Source organism: Colias philodice, chromosome 1 (assembly GCF_061535455.1).
Source record: "Colias philodice isolate Cphi_HAF_F1 chromosome 1, ilColPhil1 Martin Lab GWU primary, whole genome shotgun sequence".
NCBI classification, from domain to species: domain Eukaryota; kingdom Metazoa; phylum Arthropoda; class Insecta; order Lepidoptera; family Pieridae; genus Colias; species Colias philodice.
Genome location: NC_143086.1, coordinates 16,082,340 through 16,106,495, shown reverse-complemented (window position 1 = coordinate 16,106,495; position 24,156 = coordinate 16,082,340). Strand labels below are relative to the sequence as shown.

The 24,156-nt window shown below is 32.2% G+C and overlaps 1 protein-coding gene across 2 annotated transcripts in view; it reads left to right on the top strand.

The window, feature by feature from the left end:
• Sh (Potassium voltage-gated channel protein Shaker) overlaps positions 1-24,156 on the top strand; it is a 171,703-nt gene that overhangs the window by 27,051 nt on the left and 120,496 nt on the right. The window lies entirely within an intron of this gene.

Sequence of the window (24,156 nt, the reverse complement as noted above, 5' to 3'; positions counted from 1 at the left end):
GCAGAGTATAAGGTTATCGTATTCTTCTATTTTATTTCCAAGTCGCCTCACTTCTGAAATACCTATTATATCGTAATTTATTTCCTTTATTGCTTCTTCTAGTTCCAGTAAGCGATCGTATGTCGACAGGGTCCTGACGTTATAAGTTGCTATTTTAAGTTGTGTTAAACGTTTATTTATTTTTTTCTCTATCTGTATGTATTGATTTGGAGGGTTGTGGTCATTATCTCCCACGGGGACCGGCCGGGTTGGGAGAGTTTTATCTTTTTTTATTATAAGTTGGTTTCTGTTATTGTTATTGTTTTGTGTATAATTGAGTCGCTCGATGGTATTCGCGGTGGTATTTGGCGTTTCGATTAGTTGCTATTCTAGGCTGCTTTGATTAAGTACTGGGCTTTTTCTTGGTTGTGGGGTCCGCTTTATGTAAGATGACATGGATGTGGAGGGTGTCGATCTTATGTTCGTAGTAGTTTTATTTTTGTTTAGAACGGTGCTTGGTGAAAGTGTAAATTTAGATTTCTTTTTTGTTTGATTGCGGTCGACCGTCCCTGTTAGTGTAGAGTTGGAGTTTGAGTGTTCTGGAGGGCTAGCAGAGAGGGCTCGTTTCTGGTTAGAGTTCGAACTTTCTTTTACGATCAAGCGATCGTATTTTAAAATGGCTTTATTACCCTTCTCTCTTTGTTCTTTTAATTGGGGTATTAATTCCTTTCGAGCTTCTAAAACTTTACGTGAAAAATCCTCTTTTATATAAGAACCTGATCCGTTTAGGGCTGATCGGCGCTGTAGGATTGCTAGTTTTTTCCCATAAGTCGTAAGTGTTAATCGGATGGGTCTCGCCTTTGTATTTTTCCTTCCTATTCTCCCAACAAACTGAAAATCACGCTTTTCGCAATCCAACTCTAACTTAAAGTTTATAATTTGTAGCAATATGTCTTCCAGTTCCGAATAGCTTTTTTCTTCTTCTGATATTCCAAAAAATATGAGATTGTTTTGTCTTAATTTTCTATCAATATTTTCTATCAACTTTTCATGCTCCTCTTGTTTTTTCTGTATCTTATCTATATTTTGGACTAAGTTTTCAAGCTTGGTGTCTAAGTTTGCGTTGATTGTTTTTGTTATATTATCCTCTGCTTGTTTTAGACTAGTATTTATATCTTGCTGTATTTGCAAGCGCAAGGAATTCAATAAAACGCTTATGGTTTCAGAGTCTGACATTTTAATGAATTAATTTAATTTACCGCCCTCTATCGGTCATACACTGTTCCTTGTATTTGTTTGACCTTGATCGATTATACAGTAATTCTTGTCTAGTTACCTAGATGGCGCTTTCAAAGATAGCCTTGTTAGGTCGGTAAATTAATTAGAATATTGGTGTCGTCGGTAATGCAGTTTGTTTACAATATGTCACGAAGATCGTTAGATCGTTTGAATGTTTACCGTACTTTACCAATATAAAAAATTATTTTCCTTTCTTATTGTAAGATTTCTGTTTCTTTGTGGTTTACAATAGCAATTATATTGGTATTACTCACAGTTATTTGTAAATTCGTGGTTTTCTTGATGGATTATTGAGTTTGCACCGAGTTCTGTAGTGAAGTGGTTGAACAGCTGATCGAAGTTTTGATCTTGCAACTGCTTTATGAGGTGGTGTTTATTTATTCTTCATCAGTTGGCTGTATGTTGGTACGTATTCAGACACACTATTTACTTGCGTATATACAGTTAAAATATTTTTAAATATAGTTTTTTACGGAGCTAAGATAAAAGTCAACTAGTGCCTTTAGCGCCACCTAGCGAACCGCCCGACTGATAGCATAAAAGAGTGGCAAATCGTATTTTATAGGAATACGTGTTAATTACTAGACCGGCCGCGGCGTACGCTGCAATTAGCTTACGTAAGCCATGAATGTAAATTTTTTGCTACGTGCTTCCAATATAATATAATATTTATCGTGTTAACATACGAGCATACAATGTGGGACCGTTTCATAATTTCGTGGTTTTAAGGGAATAGAAAATACCCAGACTGAAAAGTAAACGTATAGAAAATTTTATACTATGTAGAAACCTATATAAATGAAGGATGAAGCATTTTCATTAATAATCATAAAATGTTGTTTTTATTTATTTATGCGAAATTAATTTTACATATTCTTATGAACGTATTCTGATATTAAATAACGTATAATTTAGAAGTTAAGTACCTTTCTACTCCTTAATGTTTATTTTATTGTACATCTCATTATACCCCAGTTTTATGTAAACTCACTTAAACTCAATATATTGTGAGCTTTGAACTATTTTATGATACTTAATTTGATACAAATTATTATTTATTTTAACCAATAATGTGGCAATATAGTTAGGTAATTTTTATTGATATAGGTACATTACTGTTATAAAAATTTGCAGCAGTTGTTACGACGCTAAGCAAAATATAGTATTAAAATACATATCATGTTTATTAAAGCATATCTATACTAATATTATAAAGCTGAAGAGTTTGTTTGTTTGTTTGAACGCGCTAATCTCGGGAACTACTGGTCTGATTTGAAAAATTCTTTCGCTGTTAGATAGCCCATTTATCGAGGAAGGTTAAGGGCTATGTATCATCACGCTACGACTAACATGAGTGGAGCCACGGAGGTGAAACCGCGCGGAGCAGCTAGTAGTATATAGATGACATAATATACTATACATACATAAGAAGAATAATTCTAGTAAAGCTAAAAGATACCTACATAATATATTACAATATAATTATTTGGAGGTCAACTAATCATTCAATCATTCCAAATATGCATATGAACGCTGATTATTGTCCAAAATACCTCCATTTCACGTGCTCCTGAATTGAAATTCCTTTAATAGTTAATTCAATATTTCGTGTTGAAATGTACAAGCTGTGGCAATTCTTTTCCAAGCAGGCTTTGTTCCAGCCCCAGCCCGTTGTATAAAGGCTGGAGTGTTTTTCAAAGTGATGAGATTTTCCCTGAAAAATTCTGTCCTGGACATAATTTAAAGTACAGACGGACAACAATGCTTTTATTGTTACGAATTGCGAAATTAATTTCGCAGCGGGAACGGGTTGGCACATCGGTAATACGTAGAAAGCGTAAGGTGGGATTTGATATACAATGAGGGTTTATTATTCAAGTGTTGACTCTTTTGTTTGTCTCTTTTCCTGTTATTTTGAGCGTTTTTGGTGTTCATTTTATTCCTTTTGAAGAGTAAATTCTTATAATTATAATAGTTGCTTTAATCTTAAAGGCTGATCAGAATCACCGCTATTGCACTCTCTCAAGTCAAACAGCATAGTCTGGACCTTTTGCCACAAAAATCCTAATTTATTATTTTTATTTTCAATTACTTATGCTGTTCTTTAGGTAGTAACTTTAACTTTTATATTACTAAGTAAGTAAAAATTGCCGTCGCGATAAATATATTCTTTCAGTCTTTCTTAAAATAAGTAAAATAATAATTTGGTATAGATAATAAAACTATGTTTAAAATATACGTACATAATAATATGTGTAGAGCCTTATGTAGAGCTTAGTCTCTACCCTTCGCTACACAAGACATAAGAGCTATAAATCTTTATGAAGTGTGTTTTTCATAAAAATAGTATCTTCTTCCAAATTATAGAAAATGAAGCGACTATAATTTTATAACGTGAACAAGGAAAACGTTATAAAATATATGAACAATAAGGAAATTGAGAAACTCGTTTTAGGAAATTTTATTTTGATGATAATGTAATCAATCAAACGCATATCTTTATTAAAAATACATTAACATTATAAAGAGTTTTTTAAATCAGAATTCGAAAAAAATTTTTCGGTGCTAGATAGCCAATTTTTCGATGAAGAATACTGCAATGATTTTGAATTTCGCTACACTATGTACAGGCTTTAAATATCCCATATCATAACGCTAAGGCTAATAATATGACCATTGCTCAATTTATATAAAGCCGCGGGGCACAGCTTACAAGTTACAACCATATCATAAAGTACCTCTAAATAAAATACTTATCATTATACTATTTCAGCTAACAAATATATTTTTAAATTCCAAAACAACAAAATCATTTAACAAAACGCCGCGGAAATCGTACCAAACGCAGATTCGCAAATTATCATAAGTACAAAACAAATTGAATATTTTGTATGGAAATTAACTCAACATTATTGTATTCATATTGACTTATTGCATTTCAATAATTGTATCTATTTTTGTTAACATTATGTTAAATGTTTGGATGATAACTATTTTGTTAAATTTATCCGTTAATCAATAGATATAAATATATCAATTCAAATAAATTTAATTTTCTATATGTTTATTGTACCTTGTTTCGAGATTAAAACCTAATCTATACTAATATTATAAAGAGGAAAGGTTTGTATGTATGTATGTATGGTTTTCACGCATAAACTACTGGACCGATTTTGATGAAATTTGGCACAGATAATCTTTAGACCCTGAGAAAGAACCTACCTTTTATTGCGAAATATATACCACGGGCGAAGCCGGGGCGGACCGCTAGTTCGAATATAAATAAATTAAATATACTAGCTATTTGGTAAAATATACTAGTGTCTTGGTTTCATCCGCGCACAAACACGTGGGCTATCCACGTGTTTGTGTTGTTCAAACGTTTATGGAGAAAAAATTAAATAGGTAGCCCGTTTTCGAATACATTTCTTTCGGATTTCATGAACATAGATGTTTTGGAAAGCCTAGCATTTAATTAATAAATTGTAATATTACATTCTTATATAAGTTTAACGTCTATATTTGATAATAGTATTCTGTTCAACAAAGTAAGTATTATGTGGGTAGCAATAAAGAGATTACTTTTAAGTACAATAAACTATATTATTTTTGCATTATGCTAAATCCGATTGTTGATATTTGCCCTAATGGTGCCCATATGACAGTTAAATAAATAAAGTGACATCTATACTATAGGACTCAAGATAGAAACTTATAAAGTATATAATCTTTCAATGTTATTTTATTCCTTATAATAATAAATACTCCAAAGTTATATGTATATTTTATTGATAAGAGTAAATAAAATATACACAATGCCATCTTAATAAGCAAATCATAAAGATAGAAGAACAGAGTAACTTTTTCTAAAATATTAAATTTATACATATAAGCTACAAATTTGTAACCTAGAGGTACTAAGTTTTTGTGTGTATCAGTAAAAACACGAGGTGTCAAACCCTTCACCAAATTTCTAACTGTTGTACAAAATGACCACATGCCCGAATAATCCACCAAACCATAACAAGCATTAAGCAATTCCCTATAACTGCGGTAAATAGGCCAGTTTAAAGTCCATATCATTTTCATCCCAATTGAATACCGATAGCTCATATCGAATTCTTCGCAATGAGCATATCCATTGATGTTTCAGTATGATATCCCTTTCACGCCTAACATTTCAAAACGCCATTGAAACTCGATAGTTTCATCGCTTACGATTTGTGGTGAAGCTTTGAGTTATCGAACTTAATATGAGAGCTCTCCCATTCACTTTGAAGTCCAGAACGGTCGAGTTTGGATTTTAATTATAGGGCCGTAGAATTTATATTTGTTTGACGTTTGTGTTGTACAGTTTTGGGAGTAAATGATCACATTTTTATGTTTGACCGTAAAAAATATTCCTGTTTATTTATAGATTTCTCATTCTTCTGACAATTCTATAATAATTCCAATGCATTGAAAAAGGTGAAATAAATTTAAACTTATGATTTAAGGGTTACATTAAAATGTAAATTTGCGTGAAACCAAAGTAAAAAGCAGTATATTTTTCATTTCATCGTCTGTTTAAAATTACATTTTCTCTAGTTAGTATTCCAGTGTTAATCATTTTAACGTCTCGTTGGTTGCAAATCGCAATTATCGAGTTCTTTTCTTTGCAATAAAAGCTACAAACAAATATTTAACAATGCTACTAGAAAGAAAAATCACTATTTATTGAATAGATAAATATTTGTGTACATGTTTCCCAAGTTCTTTTCATTTTGTCTTTAATGTTGTCCCTTAATAAACAAAGTTTTTGCTATGTACAGTTGGCTCGATAAAGTATTATATTTAATCCCAATTCTTCTGTCGCAAAATATGTATTTCAGTAATAAATATTGAACAATGTCTCTAAAGCAATGGAAAAGGCCTAAAACTATTTAATTAATTCAATATAAAAACTTGTAGTTATTTCGTGTACTTAGCTACGTACCAAAAACGAACAAAAAGTCATTTTAAGAGTATTTTACATACCACCAAGATACATAAAAAAATAACTTGTATACAAAAAAGCAACAAAAACAGTCATTCAATCTTACATGCTTTTCCAAAAATATCGTACACCATAACATCACCAGAATATTTCCCGAAAAACTCCTCAAGAACTTCTCCAAACTTTCTCTATTTTATTAAAAATCTCGGTATAAATGCATGCAGCGTGGGCTGATATTTATTGATGATGCCTTAATTTAAATTCATTCGTCCCAAGCGGCTGAGCTGTCGAAAATATCGAAAATTTTATTACCCGTTCCAGTTTCCATCAATGCACTTTCAGCGTATTTATTCGGTTAGATAAATGACTAGCGGTCCGCCCCGGCTTCGCCCGTGGTACCTACATGTTTACGTTTTTTTCATAAGATCCATCCTCGTACTTCAAGGAATAAATTCCGCAGCGCACGCGATGACAGAATTTTTATTAAGGAATTTTTTACACCTTCGGTTACATTATTGAATTTTTGGTAAGGATCTCTAATTTTTTGAAAATGCAATATAGCCTATGTTGCTCAGTGAAGATACAGCTTTCGAATGGTGAAAGAATTTTTGAAATCGGTCCTGTAGTTTATGCGTGAAAACCATACATACATACATAATTACAAACCTTTCCTCTTTATAATATTAGTATAGATGTATTTATATCTAATAAAATGCAGGTTGGAAGTTAACCCTGAATAAACTTGTATTTATAAACGTATGTTGTGTGTATGTTTGTAACTTAGTAGCTCTAAAAAGTGAATTGATTTGATTATTCTGTCGGCAGCTTTAGTAGAGTTTACTTCTCTTCTGCTTTATCTGTGCATTGAAATTCATCATTATCAGTCCCGCCATACAAGTGAACCTACAAATATTTATTTGCACACTTTCTAATATTAGTATTACTAATCTACAAATATTTAGTGTACTTAAATTAAGATGGGTACTTAAAATAATGTTAATTTATAAAAATAAAGCATTTTAATCTTTGTTGTACGTTAAACTCATTATTGGTAGTCAGAGTCTGGTGGCTAGAATCAACTGGACTACCTTACCACCTATCTATATTGATGGCGTCGTCGTGCCTTATCGAAAATCGGTTAAAAACTTGGGCTTATATATGGACGAAACTCTGTCATGGTCAGTGCAGTTAAAAAACATCAGTAAAAAAATATTTTGGACAGCATCTAGTTTAAGAAGGCTGCGCAATTTTTTGCCTATTCCCACCAAAGTTATGCTTGCTCAGACCTTAATGCTGCCCATTCTGGACTATGCTGATGTGTGTTTTTCCAACCTAACCCAGGAGCAACTCGATAAAATCGAACGTTTGCAGAACCTTGCCCTGCGTTTCGTTTTTGGGTTGAGAAAATTTGACCATGTCTCAGCATTTCGGAAGCAGCTTAAATGGCTACCCATCCGCCACCGCCGCAATGCTCATGTCCTCTCGCTCCTATACTGCATACTATTTGATCCTCGTATTCCTTGCTATTTAAAAGATAACTTTGAATTTTTATCTGCCAGGAGTTTGAACCTACGATCTAATGATAACCTAATGCTAAGTGTTCCTGTTCACTCAACTAAATTTTATAACGCTTCTTTTACTGTTAAAGCTGTGCAACTTTGGAATGATCTACCCACCAGCATTAGGAAAGCTCAATCGCTTGAGTCTTTTAAAAATATGGTAAAGAATCATTATTTGCAAACCTGCTAATTTTCTGTGCTGTTTTTCTTTTTGTGTTTTATTTTTAGTGTTTTGATATTGTTTGTTTTTTTTTTCTTTCGTTTATTTTGATTTGAATGTTTTTGTATTAATTTATTTGCTTTATGTGTACACTATCTTCCCATATTTGCAACTGTATATTTCATGCTTGGTACTGGTTGCTTGGAAGAAATTGCTGTTTAGCAATAAAGCCGCCAATTGCTTCTGATATCCTTGTATTGTAAAATTAAAAATTTGTGTGCAATAAAGAATATATAACTATAACTATAACTATAAACTTTATTCCATTTTATTACACGCTTTATATTAGCTTCACCTGTATGTTTGTATGTTTGTAACCGACTTCTTTGGGCGCGATTTTGACCCACTTTAAACGGCCAGATTTCGTTCAAACTTTGTAGATTTATTGAGGACCGATGACAATACACTAATTTGATAAAATTTTCTATTTTTTAGTTCGGTTTTCTATAAAAAGCGTGTTTTTTAGTTTTTTTTAACTATTACTATTTTATATTTGTTTACAACGATAACAATATCAGTTGAAGTTTTGTAAAATAACGTTTAAAACATATTCGCTTTTAATCCGGTCAAGCCAAGCCGCGAACAAAAACAATAAAAGCTGTAAAATTCCAACTGAATGTAACTGCTAAATCGAAGATTTGATTATAAAGCGGATTACGCGTTTGTCCCTCTGACTATCGGCTTAAACGATAGGTCGCTAGATGTTTATTACATTTCGACTCAATTTGTTAGTTATTATTTAAATAAATTGAATAATTAAAGCGTGAGGACGGAAGAGAAAATGATTCATTGAAATGGTAGATTGCATATTTTGAGGATTGCTTTTGCTCGTGGGTAGTAGGCAAATGATTGTTAATGTCTTTTAACTTTTTCATCATAATATTATTTATTTTTTTAATATAGATAATATTAATAATTGTTAAACGTACTAGGTATATTTGTATAATATAATATTGTATGTTTATTACTTACTTTAAACAAAATTACTTAGGTTATTTTCTTATACTTTATAATTGTCTAATTTATAATCAACTAGCTTAATGCCCGCGGCTTCGCCCGCTTTGTCTAAAACATGTCTAAAACCTTATAAGTTATATACTAAAACCTTCCTCTTGAATCACTCTATCTATTAAAAAAACACATCAAAATCTGTTGCGTAGTTTTAAAGATTTAAGCATACAAAGGGACATAGGGACAGAGAAAAAGACTTTGTTTTATCCTATGTAGTGATTGACTTGCTTTTAATTCACTATAAAAATACTGTTATTGCTATAAACAATAATAATAAATAATAATAAATAAATTTTATAGGACATTATTACACAAATCGACCTAGTCCCACAGTAAGCTCAATTAAGGCTTGTGTTGTGGGTACTAGGCGACGATAAATATAATATTTAATAAATACATATTATATAGATAATAACACCCAGACCCAAGAACAAATAATTGAGTTCATCACACAAATATTTGCCCTGACCGGGGATCGAACCCGGGACCGTCGGCTCAGTAGGCAGTTACTTTACCACTGCGCCAACCGCGTCGTCAACAATCATTGTTAACAAGTCTTTATCGTTTAATTTGAGACACTATTTGATTAGGTGTCTTATTTAATCAACAGTTAGTATATGCTCTATATAAATATATAGAGCACTTACGATACTGTCCCCAAAATAAAATAAATCAAGGTAAGATCCATTCCCTCTTTAAACAGTTTAAAATTCAAAAGCAATACGTATCTTTAAATGCAAAATTCATCGAATGAACTCGTTCAACGTGAAGGAAGTACGGGGCGGTACAGTTTCTTGCCAATGGATACATATCTACTGCACCCTCGAAAAACTTGGCTCTGCGCCAAACGCGCCTAAGGACAGCCTTTCAATCTTGAAATACGTTGATATGTACGTTAAAATTTAACGACAAATGTAATACGTCTGGTTTCTGATTATCAAAACACGTTCAGGGCTTTGTTACAAGACCTACACGACCTACATGTATTGCATGAAAGATGCATTTGAGAAATCTGCATTGTAATATGGAAACAATGATGCATGTCTCCTCGTGTACGAGAGAACACTGTAACATACGTAAGTACCAGAAGACCCACTCGCAAAATATATGAAGACATTATAGATCAATCCATCCAGCTGCTTTAGACAGAAACATTTTACTACTCAAAAATATTATTCTAATGGATAATATAATTAATGTAACCAAACGATTTTAACCCATTGAGCCCCAAGCGGCCCGATCGGTCCTAGACACAATAGATTTTCTATTGTGTCTGTGGTTCCGGGGCCTGAGTTATTAAACATTTACCTTATTTATCTGTTTTTATTTGACCCTTTCATACAATTGTCACAAAAAATTGTCACCATCACAATCACTATTTACAAAAAATTGTCACCATCACAATCACTATTTTGATACGTGTTACACATTGTTTGGAAGAGTAATTTAAGCAGAAAAAGTGGTTATAAAATAAAGGCGAAGCAACTTTGTACTCGTGAGTAATTAAGAAACTATTATTTTGCACTCCGTGACCTTGACACACGACTACCGGCAAAAACATTGCGTCGCTTCAACGCATAGATAACTCGCTTGCACTACCACCGCTGCAGCGCTTTAACGCTTTGCGCACGGCCGTGTCTATCAAATTAATTATTATTTATTACTGGCTCATTATTTTTACTATTATTTATAATAATTGATAATGTCATCAGCAAGAGGCAAGTGCACCGGTTGTTGTAACGCAATTACAAATAGAGAATACCTAACTTGTTCATTATGTAAGAAAAAATATGATCTTTACTGTGCGAATATTTCATCAAAAGTCTTCCATAATAGTATGAATCTTGATGAGAAAAATAAATGGAAATGTCAAGAATGCATCTGTAAACAGCCGAAGCTCGATAATAGTAATACTCCTCTCAGAAGCACGAAAAGTGATTCTATGAGCAACGAAACGGCTACACAGGACAATCTATGTGATGCGTATGTTAACACGCGTATGCGCAGCCAACACGTTAACACTATTGTTTCTGAGGGAGATTGTAATGAGCCCGTCACGATTGCCAACTTGAGGGATATTTTGAAAGACGAATTAGCTAAAAGTCTCCGGAATACTATTAAGGAGCTTATATCAGAGCAACTCAAAAATATACATCAAGAAATATCCTGCTTTAATGATTCGCTGAGCTTTTTTAATACTCAATTTGAAACATTAAAGACTTCCTTAGAAGAACGGAATAACATAGTGGATGAACTCAAAACAGAAAACGGAAAATTAAAATCGACAGTTTCGGATCTTGAATCTAGGTTGCACATAATTGAACAACAACTCCGCGAGAACAACCTTGAGATTAACGGAGTTCCTGAAAATAAAGGTGAAATATTGTCTAATACAATAATTCAGCTTTCGAAGACTATAGGCGCTCCTCTTGAAGAAAGTGACGTTCAGCATGTTACGAGAGTTGCTAAATTTAACAAGGAGAGTATCCGTCCACGATCGATTATTGTAAAATTACGAAGTACTCGTATTCGCGACACAATCTTGGCCGCTGTTGCTAAATATAATAAAAACAACCCTGAGGATAAACTTTCGTCACATCATTTAGGAATCGGCGGCCGAAGATCGCCTGTATTTGTCTCCGAGCATTTGACTTCTGCAAATAAGCAACTCCATGCTGCCACTCGTCTCAAGGCAAAAGAACGAGGATTTAAATTTGTCTGGGTCAGAAATGCTAAAATCTTTGTTCGTAAGAATGAGTTTGGTCCGGTTTTGACCGTACGAAATTACGATGCACTCCAGTCTTTAGAATAAATTGCGACCAGATACCGATATGAGTGATGTAGTAGTTTAATGTTGACCATGCTTGATATTTATTATCAAAATGTGAGAGGTATACGGACAAAAACGAATAATGTGTTTAATAATATTTTACTTTGCTCGTATGACATTATTGTTTTTACAGAAACGTGGCTTAACTCTAAAATAAGTAATGGTGAATTCATTGACAATAGATATAATGTTTACCGTAATGATCGTGACCCCTTCGAAAATAGCTATAGTAATAAAACGGACGGAGGAGGTGTTATGATTGCCATTTCTAATAAATTGAAATCTTATCGCGTTTGTAATTGGGAGGTCAAGAACTGTGCCTTAGAGGATTTGTGGGTTGTGGTTGATGTTAGTAATGAATCGAATCAGGGTCACAAAATAAGTAAAAAACTTGCTATATGTTCCGTGTATTTACCACCACCTGTTAGTCTATCAACCCTCAACAAATTTTTAGATAATTTAAATGATGTTGTTGTGAATAATGTTGATGACATTCTCATATTAGGTGACTTTAATCTTGGTTCAATTAAATGGATTAAGGACAATGATGATATATTCTGCAAACCATCTAACTACCATAGTATTTTGGATAGCAGTTTTGTTGACTTCATGGCGGTGAATAATTTAAATCAGTACAATAATATTGTAAATAAAGACGGCAGAATTCTTGATCTTGTCCTAACTAATTTAAATAATGTACACGTATCGCAACCTTTAGACATTTTAAGTAAATTGGATACATATCACCCCCAACTGCTTATTGAAATTACAAATGCTAAATCGAAATATTTGCGTAGTCAAAACCGCTGTGAATTTAATTTTCATAAGGCTAATTATTCAGAAATTATAAATTATTTAAAATTAATAAATTTTTCATCTGTTCTCGAGGCGTGCAATAATGTAGACGAAATGGTTTTGAAATTTTATGATATATTATTTGACGCTATACGTAAATTCGTGCCTAAACGTAACCCCACAAAAGGTAAATACCCACCCTGGTATAACTATTCACTCATTAGACTCTTGAGAGAAAAAGAACGGCTGCGTATTAAATTTCGTAAATTCAAAAATCCTCGCGATAAACTTGAGTTTGACATTTTGAGGGATCGTTGTCATAAATTACACCAAAAATGCTTAAACAGTTATAAGCAAAATATGGAAGACGGTATCAATAAGAATCCTCAACATTTTTGGAAATATATAAACGCAAAGCGTCGGAATGAATGTTCATTACTAGACATCGGATTATATGCATTTGCATATTTGCATATGCAAATGCATAAAACTCGCTAATTACGGCGTTAGTGCATATTTTAGCCTTTTTCCCCAATAGTGCATATTTCGTTAAGTAACGGGAGTTTTGATTGGTCGACTAACCTTTATTAGCCAATCAGAACGCTCAGCGAGTAAACAAACCCTATTTTGGCATGGTAAAATGGCGAAAAATTACAAAATGGGCTCCATTTTAAGTAAATTTTGAGCTATTCAAAATAGGGCTAGATTACCCTAAAACTTAAAACATGGGTTGAATTCCAAAAAAGGGCTAGATTTAGCCCGGAAAGGTCTAAGGTGGCAACACTGGTCTCGCGGGTGACAAACGTCACAAAGCGCTCGAAAATTAGGTAAAAATGCCTAATTGTATATTGGCACAAAAACTATACTATGAAAATTTCACTGTATTTGTACAATCTTTGATTTAAATATATAAAATAATAAAGGTTTTTTGATTTTGTATTGTGCATATTTTAGGCATATCAGTCGTTTTTAGTGCATATTTCGGCCTTTTTTAGTGCATATTTGCATGCATATTTTGGCATTTTGTTAGTGCATATAATCCGATGTCTATTCATTACCTTCTCGCATGTACCTCGGTGATAAATATGCAGAAAATGGTGTTGATATTGCCAATCTATTCGCTAATAACTTTTCATCTGTCTTTAAAAATAATAATTGTTCAAACAAAACGTTTTCTATACCAAGTATAACCTATCGTAACCATCCCTCCTTAGGCAAGGTGTATTTTACTGAACGTGAAGTAATGAAAAAAATAAAACAATTGGATATATCGAAGGGTTGCGGTCCAGACGGAATTCCTCCGTTATTTGTTAAACGCTGTTGTACAGTCATTGCGCTGCCCTTATATTTAATTTTCAACCGCTCTTTGGATTGTGGTACTTTCCCTTCTGAATGGAAGAAGGCTCGAATAGTGCCCGTCTATAAGAAAGGCGATTCAGCCAACATTAAAAATTACCGTCCAATTTCAATTTTATCATGTGTTTCTAAATTATTTGAATCTCTTTTGTGTCCCGTTATCGCAAGTCATACTTCCAGTTTCATTGATAGTAACCAGCATGGTTTTCAAAAAGGTAGATCTACTGAAACAAACCTGGTTTCTTATATATCCACTGTTTCGAACGAAGTTGACAAAGGCAATGAAGTTCATACAATTTATACTGACTTCTCTAGTGCGTTTGATGTGGTGCAGCATGATGTCCTTCTATTGAAACTTGAATCTCTCGGCATACATGGATCATTGCTTGCTTGGCTAACCAGTTACTTAAAAAATAGAATACAGAGTGTGGCGGTAAAAGGATATGTGTCCAACTATTACATATCTGACTCAGGTGTACCTCAAGGGTCACATCTGGGGCCAATATTATTTACGATTTTTATTAATGATCTATGTTCTGTTTTCAAAAAAAGTAATTATTCTGTTTTTGCCGATGATTTAAAATTATTTAAAACTATTAAAACACAACATGATATCTCAGATTTACAAATGGATCTCAATAGGTTGGAAGATTGGTGTAATAAAAACGGTATGATAATTAATGCTAAAAAATGTTTCTTCTTACAACTCTCCCGAAAAAAGAAACCAATTATAGCATCTTACGTCATTAATGGTCAGAATATAGAAACTGGTAACGAGATCCGCGATTTAGGAATCTTAGTTGATAGTAAACTAAATTTTTGTTCACACATTGATGCTATCGTTAAAAAGGCCAGTAGATTGTTAGGTTTTCTTAAAAGAAACACAAAATGCTTTAAATCAAAGACCAAAATTTTACTCTTTAATTCATTAGTTAGAAGCCATTTAGAATATGCAAGTGTAGTTTGGAATCCGTTCTATGCTGTTCACTCTCAAAGAATTGAAAACATTCAGCGTATATTTACCAGACATATAGCTTTCCTTTCACCGGGAATTTCACACAGATCGCCTTATGAATATCGATTATCATTCTTCAAAATGATTTCACTTCGTAATCGTAGATTGTTGCGCGATACTATGTTCCTGTTTAAAATCCTCAGAAATATAAATCATAGCCCGCAAATCTTAAGTCTAGTTAGGTTTGCTGTTCCAAATAAATTACCACGTTATCCTGTTTTTAAAGTTTTTGACCTTCCAAATTGTCGTAATAATGTTGGTAGAAACTCTCCAGTAACTCGTATATGTAGTACTTTTAATGACCTATGTAAGTCGTTGGGTGGTATAATAGACATAAATTTTGATTCACTTGTAGTTTTTCGCAAAAAAATTACTAAATTCTTGTTTGGTACAAAAATTCAGTAAAAAAAATGTTTAACGATTTATTTATTTTATTTTTGTAGTTAAATTTATTTAAGCACTTAAAATAACAGTAACGTAATTATATGTTTAAGTTTTCTTGTGCATACCTGTAATTGGTGTATACATCACATTAATATTCGTTAGTTGTTAAGATCTAATTGTTATAATTTTTATGTGTACTCTGTTGGTATGTCTAAATAAATAAATAAATAAATAAATAAATACAATAGCTCTTAGTTACAATGTTTAATGTACTACTTTAACAATGAAAACACCGCGAATACGGTAAGCAAATTCCACAATCAATTTTTTACATAACATCACTCAATTTTTGTGCCGTTAAAATAATATTTCATGCACATCAGCCCGTTGTTATGTTGCGATACTTCGCTAATAAATTGTGGAAGATTTAAATTTTACAAAACTGCCATAAACTGCGATGCTTTACAATTTGTAATACCAATACCTATACTTATGACTCACCAGCTAAGCTCACTATTGTTTAAAACTTTGTTTTGCCTAAGTACATCCCGCTTACTTACTACAAGTATAAATTTACAAGCATAACAATATCATCAAAGTATTTGTATATTTGATGAAGTATTTCCTAAAAACTAAAAATATAATCAAATAAAAAATATTAGGTAATAATATTGTATCAAAATTGTATAATTCGTGTCAAGTAAATATACTGGTTATAGTTTTAAATATTAGAAGATTCTGATTCAATTCCCTCAAGATAATCAGTAGATATCACTTACAGCATCTTTATTCTGTAAAATTGAACAAAGTTCGCCCTAGAAGCGAGAACAGCCTATACTTCTAGATAAAACCATTTCATAACACAAAAAATATTGGCGGAGTGTCGAAATATATTGCTCCCGTAACGCTGGCTCGTTAGGCCAAAAAAGACGACTCAGACGTATACACGTATAGACTATCGGTGTATAGACGTATAGACTGTTAGCTCAGTTACCGAGCTGCAGCTCAGTATTTAACAAATTCGTAAACTCCAAGTACGGTCGATTAAAGCTATCGTACACTAGGTATTTTAGTGTCGCGATTAAAAGTTGCCTTCTAAACAATTAACCTCTAATCCCATTAGCAATATGGCGAGTCACGTATTTTGGATAGGTGTGTTAAATGCAAGCTTGTGCTAACGTTTTGAATATGTTTAACGTTAAACGTGTTTGAGTTTCACTTGATTCTGGACGAAATTTCGGTCATGCTGTCATTGAAATAAAGCGATTATTAATTTTAAGTTGCTTTTTTTATTACGAATTATGTAGTCTTAAAAATACGAAAATTTAATTAGTTGAAGTTTATTATGATTTTCGACGTTCGAAACTGCAAGCTGATTGCTCTCAAACCGGTTTTAATCTATTATAAAAGAGCTTTACTCATTATTAAATCATCCATTTCACCCTAAACACATGTTCAACCTCAGCATAAAAATATTACAATGTAAGATGCATATTAAGAAATTAAAACCGTTACACCGTAACTCTAAAAACACTATCACTTACGAAATTGTATTCGCAATGAAACGGAGCCGAGAGAATTGTAAGTCATACATATTAACTCATTCCATGACAAATGCTACAAACATACAAAACGATTGGTATAACATGAGATATGGTTTGGATATGGGTCACAAGATGTCGCTACTACGGCCTATGCATTTCATTGGAATATGGTACAAAATATAAGACGTTTTTGTAAAGCTATATGCTTGGCATGCTCCATGCGTTACATTCATATTGTATTACCATATCACTATGGTACCGTCACGGGTTAAGGGATGGGTTATGAAAATCACCCATACTTCAGGGACAAAATAATTATTTGAACTCCAAATTTAATATATATAATATGTTTATATATAAATTCTCATCCAGACAAAATTTGTTCAAATAAAACATTAAAATTTCCTATCATACTGGTACTCGGAAAGAAAACAATTTCGATGTCAATTAGTATCGATAGCGGATTCTATTCCTTTGCGTTTTGACGTTTGTCTCGGCGCTCAGTTATCTTGTTAAGGATATAAATAGTTGAGGGAGTTATGTCTCTAGCGACAGGTGTAAACTTTAAGAATCTCGCCAACTCAGAGATGTCTCGGCAATCAAAACTTTTACTGGATATTTGTATTACTTTGTGTTTGCTAATGTTCTTTGGGATTTTACAAATACTGAAGATGGCATTAACAGTAGTAGTAATAATAATTAACTGTAAACTTGCGATACTATCTGCAACGGTAAAAGTGTAAAAATAGAATTTCTGCTCGAAGAAAATTAAAGGAGATGTGAAATTAGATGCTAGGAGGCTTCTTTCAGTCACACCCTGCAAATAAAGTCAATCATATCTTAACAAACAACTATTTATTAAAAAAAATCTGTCCATCGCAAAGGTATTAAAAAAGAAAAAAATGTTTAAGACTAGGATATAAGGAATAGTCACGTAGAAGATTAATGTATAAAACACATTCAACAACCAGAATTCTACAACTAGCAAATCGGCACGTACGATGTTAAATTTCACTTGTTTCAAAAATCTAATCAAATCTAAAATGCATTCGTAGAACTGTCAAAACGACACTTTTCGCGTATGATAGTTGTGCCTCGCGGTTTTACTCGCATTGTTCCGCTCCTAGTGGCTTTATATATATCCTATAGCCTTAGCCTTCCTCGAGAAATGAGCTATCTAATACTGAATGATTTAACCAACCAACCAAACAAACAAAACTTTTCAGCTTTATAATATTAGTGTTTATTTTCTCTGTGATCCTTTATAATTTAAAATAAAGTAAGTATGATAAAATAACACGTGATATCTTATAAGTAAAATTGTAAATCTAATGGGATACAATATAATCCTCCGGGAACGTCTTTATAATAATGTCTTCCTTTAAAGGGCCGGGCAATGTTGTCCTTCGAATTATCATGCCACGGGAGCTAAGGTCTCTATAGCCGAGTCAGAAAGGTTATTTACCTCGCATGTAGGGTTAGGAGATTCTCGAAGCTTCTGGATGTTTTCATTATGATATTGATTATACGATAATATGTACTTTATCATTATTTATTCATTGTAAACACACAAATAAAATGGATTAATTTGATTTTTATTTATTCACGAAATGTTTGGTTTTCGGCTAGCTGTTATCTTTTCGATTCGAAACCAAGAGGATATATTAAATTAAATTAAGTTCATTTAAGAAAAAATTAGAAACAAGGTTTGTTTCTAAGTAAAAATAAATGCTAGTTACTGAAAGAAATATAACTAAAATATTATAAACCATACTTCAATAACAAGAATATTTGTTCAAACACAAAATTTCACTATCATGAATACTTCCATTGATTGTTTACAAATCCCAGATTACAAATTGGCCATTTCACCGTTATCCAATTTGTATAGTATCGATCAACAACTTAAAACGTGTTGCCTATCGTAGTGGTAGTAGCTTGCAGGAATATTGAGTGAATTTCTCGGAATCCCGCCGTAATGCAGTTCCGAAAGTGCCCGGTACAAAGCACGGTTTACGAGAAATATTTTTCAAGATAGGTAACGTAATGTAAGGGACGTGTAACGTGACGTGGGAAATATGACAAATCCACGCTAGTTCAAGGGAATTTGAGATATAATTTTAGAGTTTAGCGGTTTAATCTTCGTGTGGGATTGTAAGTGGATTGTAACTTCATAATATATCAAATATAATTTGGAAAATCCAAAAGTGCACGCCTCATAATTTTTTTTTAATAAATATTTATTAATTATTATTTTTGTTTATTTAATAACAATTAAACCACATCGAATCAGACCCTGAAAAATGAAAGGGTTCTATTCCTGAGCATACTCAAGCGTAAGAGAAAAAAAAAGACTCGATTAGTAAAGTATTTCGGTCGCTATCGTGTTAACAAGAAAAAGGATCCGCACATACAGACACACGGACGTCCAAGACAGAACTTTTTTAAACTGTTTTTTAACTAGTTTAAATAACAAAAATGACATCAAAAATATCATGAACGTTAAAAATAGTGTTTTTTCTTATGTATGTTTTTTCGTATATGTGTGTGTATGTATTATCTTACAAGTGCAATGTATGATACATAAAGACATTTTAAGTTTGAAAAATCAGATGTTTTGCGCGAAGTGACAGTAGTACCCACCTCAACGCTTCGCTTATGAGGCGTGCAATAGATATACTTGTAATGATTGTGTTGAAGTTATTTAAAAAATGTCGTTGTAAATTTACCTAGTTCCGTACAAAATTCAATATTTTATTTAACCGCAAAATAAACTTTGGTAACATGATTTCATTCTTTATATAATTTCAGGAGTATTCCATTGTGTAACTAGTTATTGCTATGAACCTACTTGCTAAATTACCATTTAAACTTTTTATCCGCTGGTCTAGCTAGAGTGCATAAGTACCTACAAACCCTCTCATAAATGAGTTTACTTCTTACAAAAATAAATAAGATCAGAATTACAAACCGACCTCAAAATTATCTTTTTACAAAAATAAATAAAATCAAAACAGAAATCATATCGCAATCTTACACATTTATACCGCCACAGATAACGTAAATTGAACAAATATTCTACATCAAACAGTTAATGAAAGTTTGGCTATGGCCATCGATCAATAAGTATTAATGCATTGGCTCGATTGTGCCGGACCGGGGTAATTTACTGAATAAGAAACGTGTGTAATTTACTACCACAGGTGAGCGCGAGTCGTTCCCCGCCTGACGGGTTCCGTACGAAACTCATTCAGTTTTGATCCTAATTAATTAACGTGCGATATTTCACCTGGGATACTTGTAAATTGTAATTGGGACACGTATTAGAACTTGGCTGTCTGTACAAATTGTGTTCCGAACTGGTGACATGTATACTGTATAGTGTTCTGGTGCTTTTGATATGTCTCGTAGTTGTTGTTCTCGTATACAATGTGTTTTAGTTTGAATTGTATAAACGGTATAGTGATATGCTTGCGTTTTACTTTGAATTGTACAATATTATTATTTAGATATTTTATATGAGTTACGTCTTGTTGTATCTTTACAGGACCCAATTAATGTTTCAGTTTTTCTGTGAATTTTAGACTGTGCCAAGATTATTTTTATTTATTTAAGACATGCGATTTGACACTTAAATACTTCTTTAATAGTAAAATATGTATTCACTATTTATTTTGAATTTATCAAATATTTTTTTATTCGCATAGAGGATCCCTGAACCATTCAATATTAACTAAGTTATTTCATTGTATATTGTATCGTGGTGACGTATTATTTTAACGACTGCCTTGATTTTAAATATAGAAGCTTTTATCATTAGATGCATAGTTATAGATAGTTATATTATAAAATTGATTCTCCTATCAATAAAAAATCAAAATTATTATTATTTTTATTATTGGTTTTGACTTTGAATTTCTATGAAAACGGCTTTGGTGCTTTTAATCAATACTTTATTATTATAGATCTAAATTACTTAATTGTATAATATTGAAAGTAATAGTCAAAGTAATGTTGATAAAAAATAAAAATACTGACAACTAACAGTAGAAAAGTAACATTTACTAAAAAATTCCAAAGGTTTCTAATAATTGTACTTAAATTAAAAATACTGTTACCTTCGTATCCCCCACTAGATCGACTTTCTATTTTTCTATTAATTACAATTTAATTAATTGTTTTTTTTTCAATGTACTATCCCCTCTCGTAAGCCAGATAAAAGTATTATAATATACAAAAGCTCCTAATCTTCCAAACTCTATGCAAAGTACTAATTAAATTAATAAAACATTTAGCTTAAATACTTCGACAAAACACCAAGTGATGGGCCAATCCTCCAATTTTGCATTTAAAGCAGTCGAGTGCCCGAAGAATCAATTACTATTCTGTAAGCTGCTTCGTACAGGGTTATTACTTTGTTATTTAATATACTGCAATTAATTACATTTGAATATCTACTAGCATTGGTTTGATTTGAGCTATTTGCATTTGCATTTTAAGACCATTATGAAACTATGATTTGGTAAATAGAGATCTAACTGTTTATTTGTGGACATTTTTTAAGCTTTCTTTTAGAGTTATCTCTATCAAGTGGCGACGAATCTAATTACCCAACATTATGTGTTTTAGAGGTCCTTTATATATATGTATTATCCTAAGGTGGAATAAATAATATTTATAAATAAGTTAAACATTAGTTTTGACTTATGAAACTGATCGTAGTAAATACGTTAATTATCCGAGTATAGAGTTCTATCGACCTTTAAAACCAATCAATCACAACACACAGTTAACCATTAGCATTGATACCATTTATTACTAAATTATAATCAAAATAAATCCATACTCAAAGATGTTTTCAACCTAAAACTCTAATTACTAACAAACCAAAGAACAATACGTTTCTTTTTGTTTCTTTCCGACTGCAATACAGCTGTCCCAAACATTGTAACCATTCCTTAACCATTCTTATTAAAAGAGCTGTTTGTCGTAGAGCGGAGGGGGTGAACGCCCCTTCAAAATAGCCCCCGTCTGTTACAAATTACCTCTGGATTCGACATGACCTATTTGTCAACACTATGGAAGCCGCTCGAAGGTCAATGCTTTTTAATCGGTACCAGAATTAGGTAATATATCTTCATGAACATAATTTTACGTAGTTAGAATGGTGTGGTTAATGGTTATATCGGTTTATTATTTGGTGGTTTAAATAGTTCGGTTATAAATATATTTGGTTTGGGAATAATTTATTGAAATGGATACGTCTACAAATAGGCAATCAATGTTTTTGAATGTTTTATTATCTTTCGGATATTATAAGCTATATTTAGAGCGCCAGTGGAATAGACATTAATAATGAAATTGTGTAATTTATATATTATAATTTATGTAATTTCTTTTTGTTTTACCCAATGTGATAATTTATTAACATAGTGAAGCAGACTATCAATTAAAAAATGTTAAAATCATAACACTCAACTACATAATATTAGGTATATTAAAAAAGTTTTAATTGGATGCTTAAATAACTTATCTAATGAGTAATTAAAATAGTTGAAATTCACTATCATGGCTCTTTATTCATTTTAAAATAAACAAGTATTTAAAGTAAATGCCTATAATATAACTAAATTGTAAAATATCTCACTATTGATTTAAATTGTGTCAATTTTATATGCATAAAAGTAACAATGCTCCTAAATAAACATCAATTAAATAACCGAAAGGTTTGATCATTCGACAGGTTATGGCGTCACATTGTTAATTACTTCCAGGATTTTTGTCCAAAACGTATTTAAACTTTGAACATTAGCAATTCAATGTGATAATGTTGACTGTGCTTAGGTCCCTTACAGATGTTATTTTGAACGCAAATTGTTCTTTGTTCTTTTAAATAAACATACCGCGGATTCTGCGAATTTGTAATGTTTCAGTGAAATTTAGATTATTTGCTGTTACCCGCAGTTTTACCTGCGTGGTCAAAGGAAAGAAGCAGAATGACTTGTCATAGATGGTACATTTTTGATATTATATCATGATTTATCAGGATTTATAAATTACGAATCATAATGTTCCCAGGACAATGATGAATGAACACTTACTGCGCAACATAAAAATCTTCAGACACAAAACTCTATCATATAATCACTCCGTTGCGACAAACAAACACACACCAATTTATAATATCATTACCAAGATCAGTCCATTGAGCAAGGGTTTTGCTGCAGAATACTTTCTATTCCTTGTGTCACAAAGCAGTTCCAATAATTTGAATTGAGTGCCTCCGTGACCTAGGAGATGTAAGATGTTCGTCTGCAAATCGAAATGTCCCGGGACAAATGATGTCGAACGACAAAGAAAATTTTATAGGAATCTTTTAAATTTCAATAGTAGTAGTGAGGAGGGAAATGGCGGTGTTGGAACACCTCAGTGCCTTAGAGATTACGGACTGTGCTGGCTTTGTACACGATCTCTCTCCGGTCGTGTCAATATGTCATAATATATGCAATTGTTTGTGTATCTCCCGAAGGATGAGGCAGCTATAAATCATTCGATCTTTTTAGGTTATAGATACTGCGTTGTATTAGAATACATGGTAAAAATTTAAATCTATAATTACATAGTTCCGTTATCAGTTCAAGTGGGATTTTTATTGCAGTTAAGGCCTTATGAAATTAAAATAAATAATAAATTATATAAATAGTGTCAAGACGCATTACATATGTGTTAAGAGTGTAATTACTTCAAAATTATAATGAATTGGATCACCTGAATTCAAAATGTTATTTTTTAAGTTGGATTAGTGCGTCGAAAAAAAGTAATTAAGTTGTTAAACCGATTTCACCCCATTCTTCAATTCTCTTGCGTTTAATATTTATAGTAAATATATACGTTTATAGTATATGTATACTATAATAAAATTATTATACGTAGGAATAAAAATAATATACAAGTGAAGGTCAACTAGAGGCCGTAAGGAGGTCCCTCAACGGTGTAATATTTCTCGTAATGATACCCTGTGTTGAAGATAAGTGAGTTAATACTGCTGAACCGCAAATATATATGAAAAAAAACCCTATATTTTAAAAGCTAAGCCAACTTGAAATCCTGAAAAATTCATAGATTTTATACCTGCGTTAATACACGTTTGAACCACCTTAAAACGTTGTTTTTTTTGAGTTTTCAATCC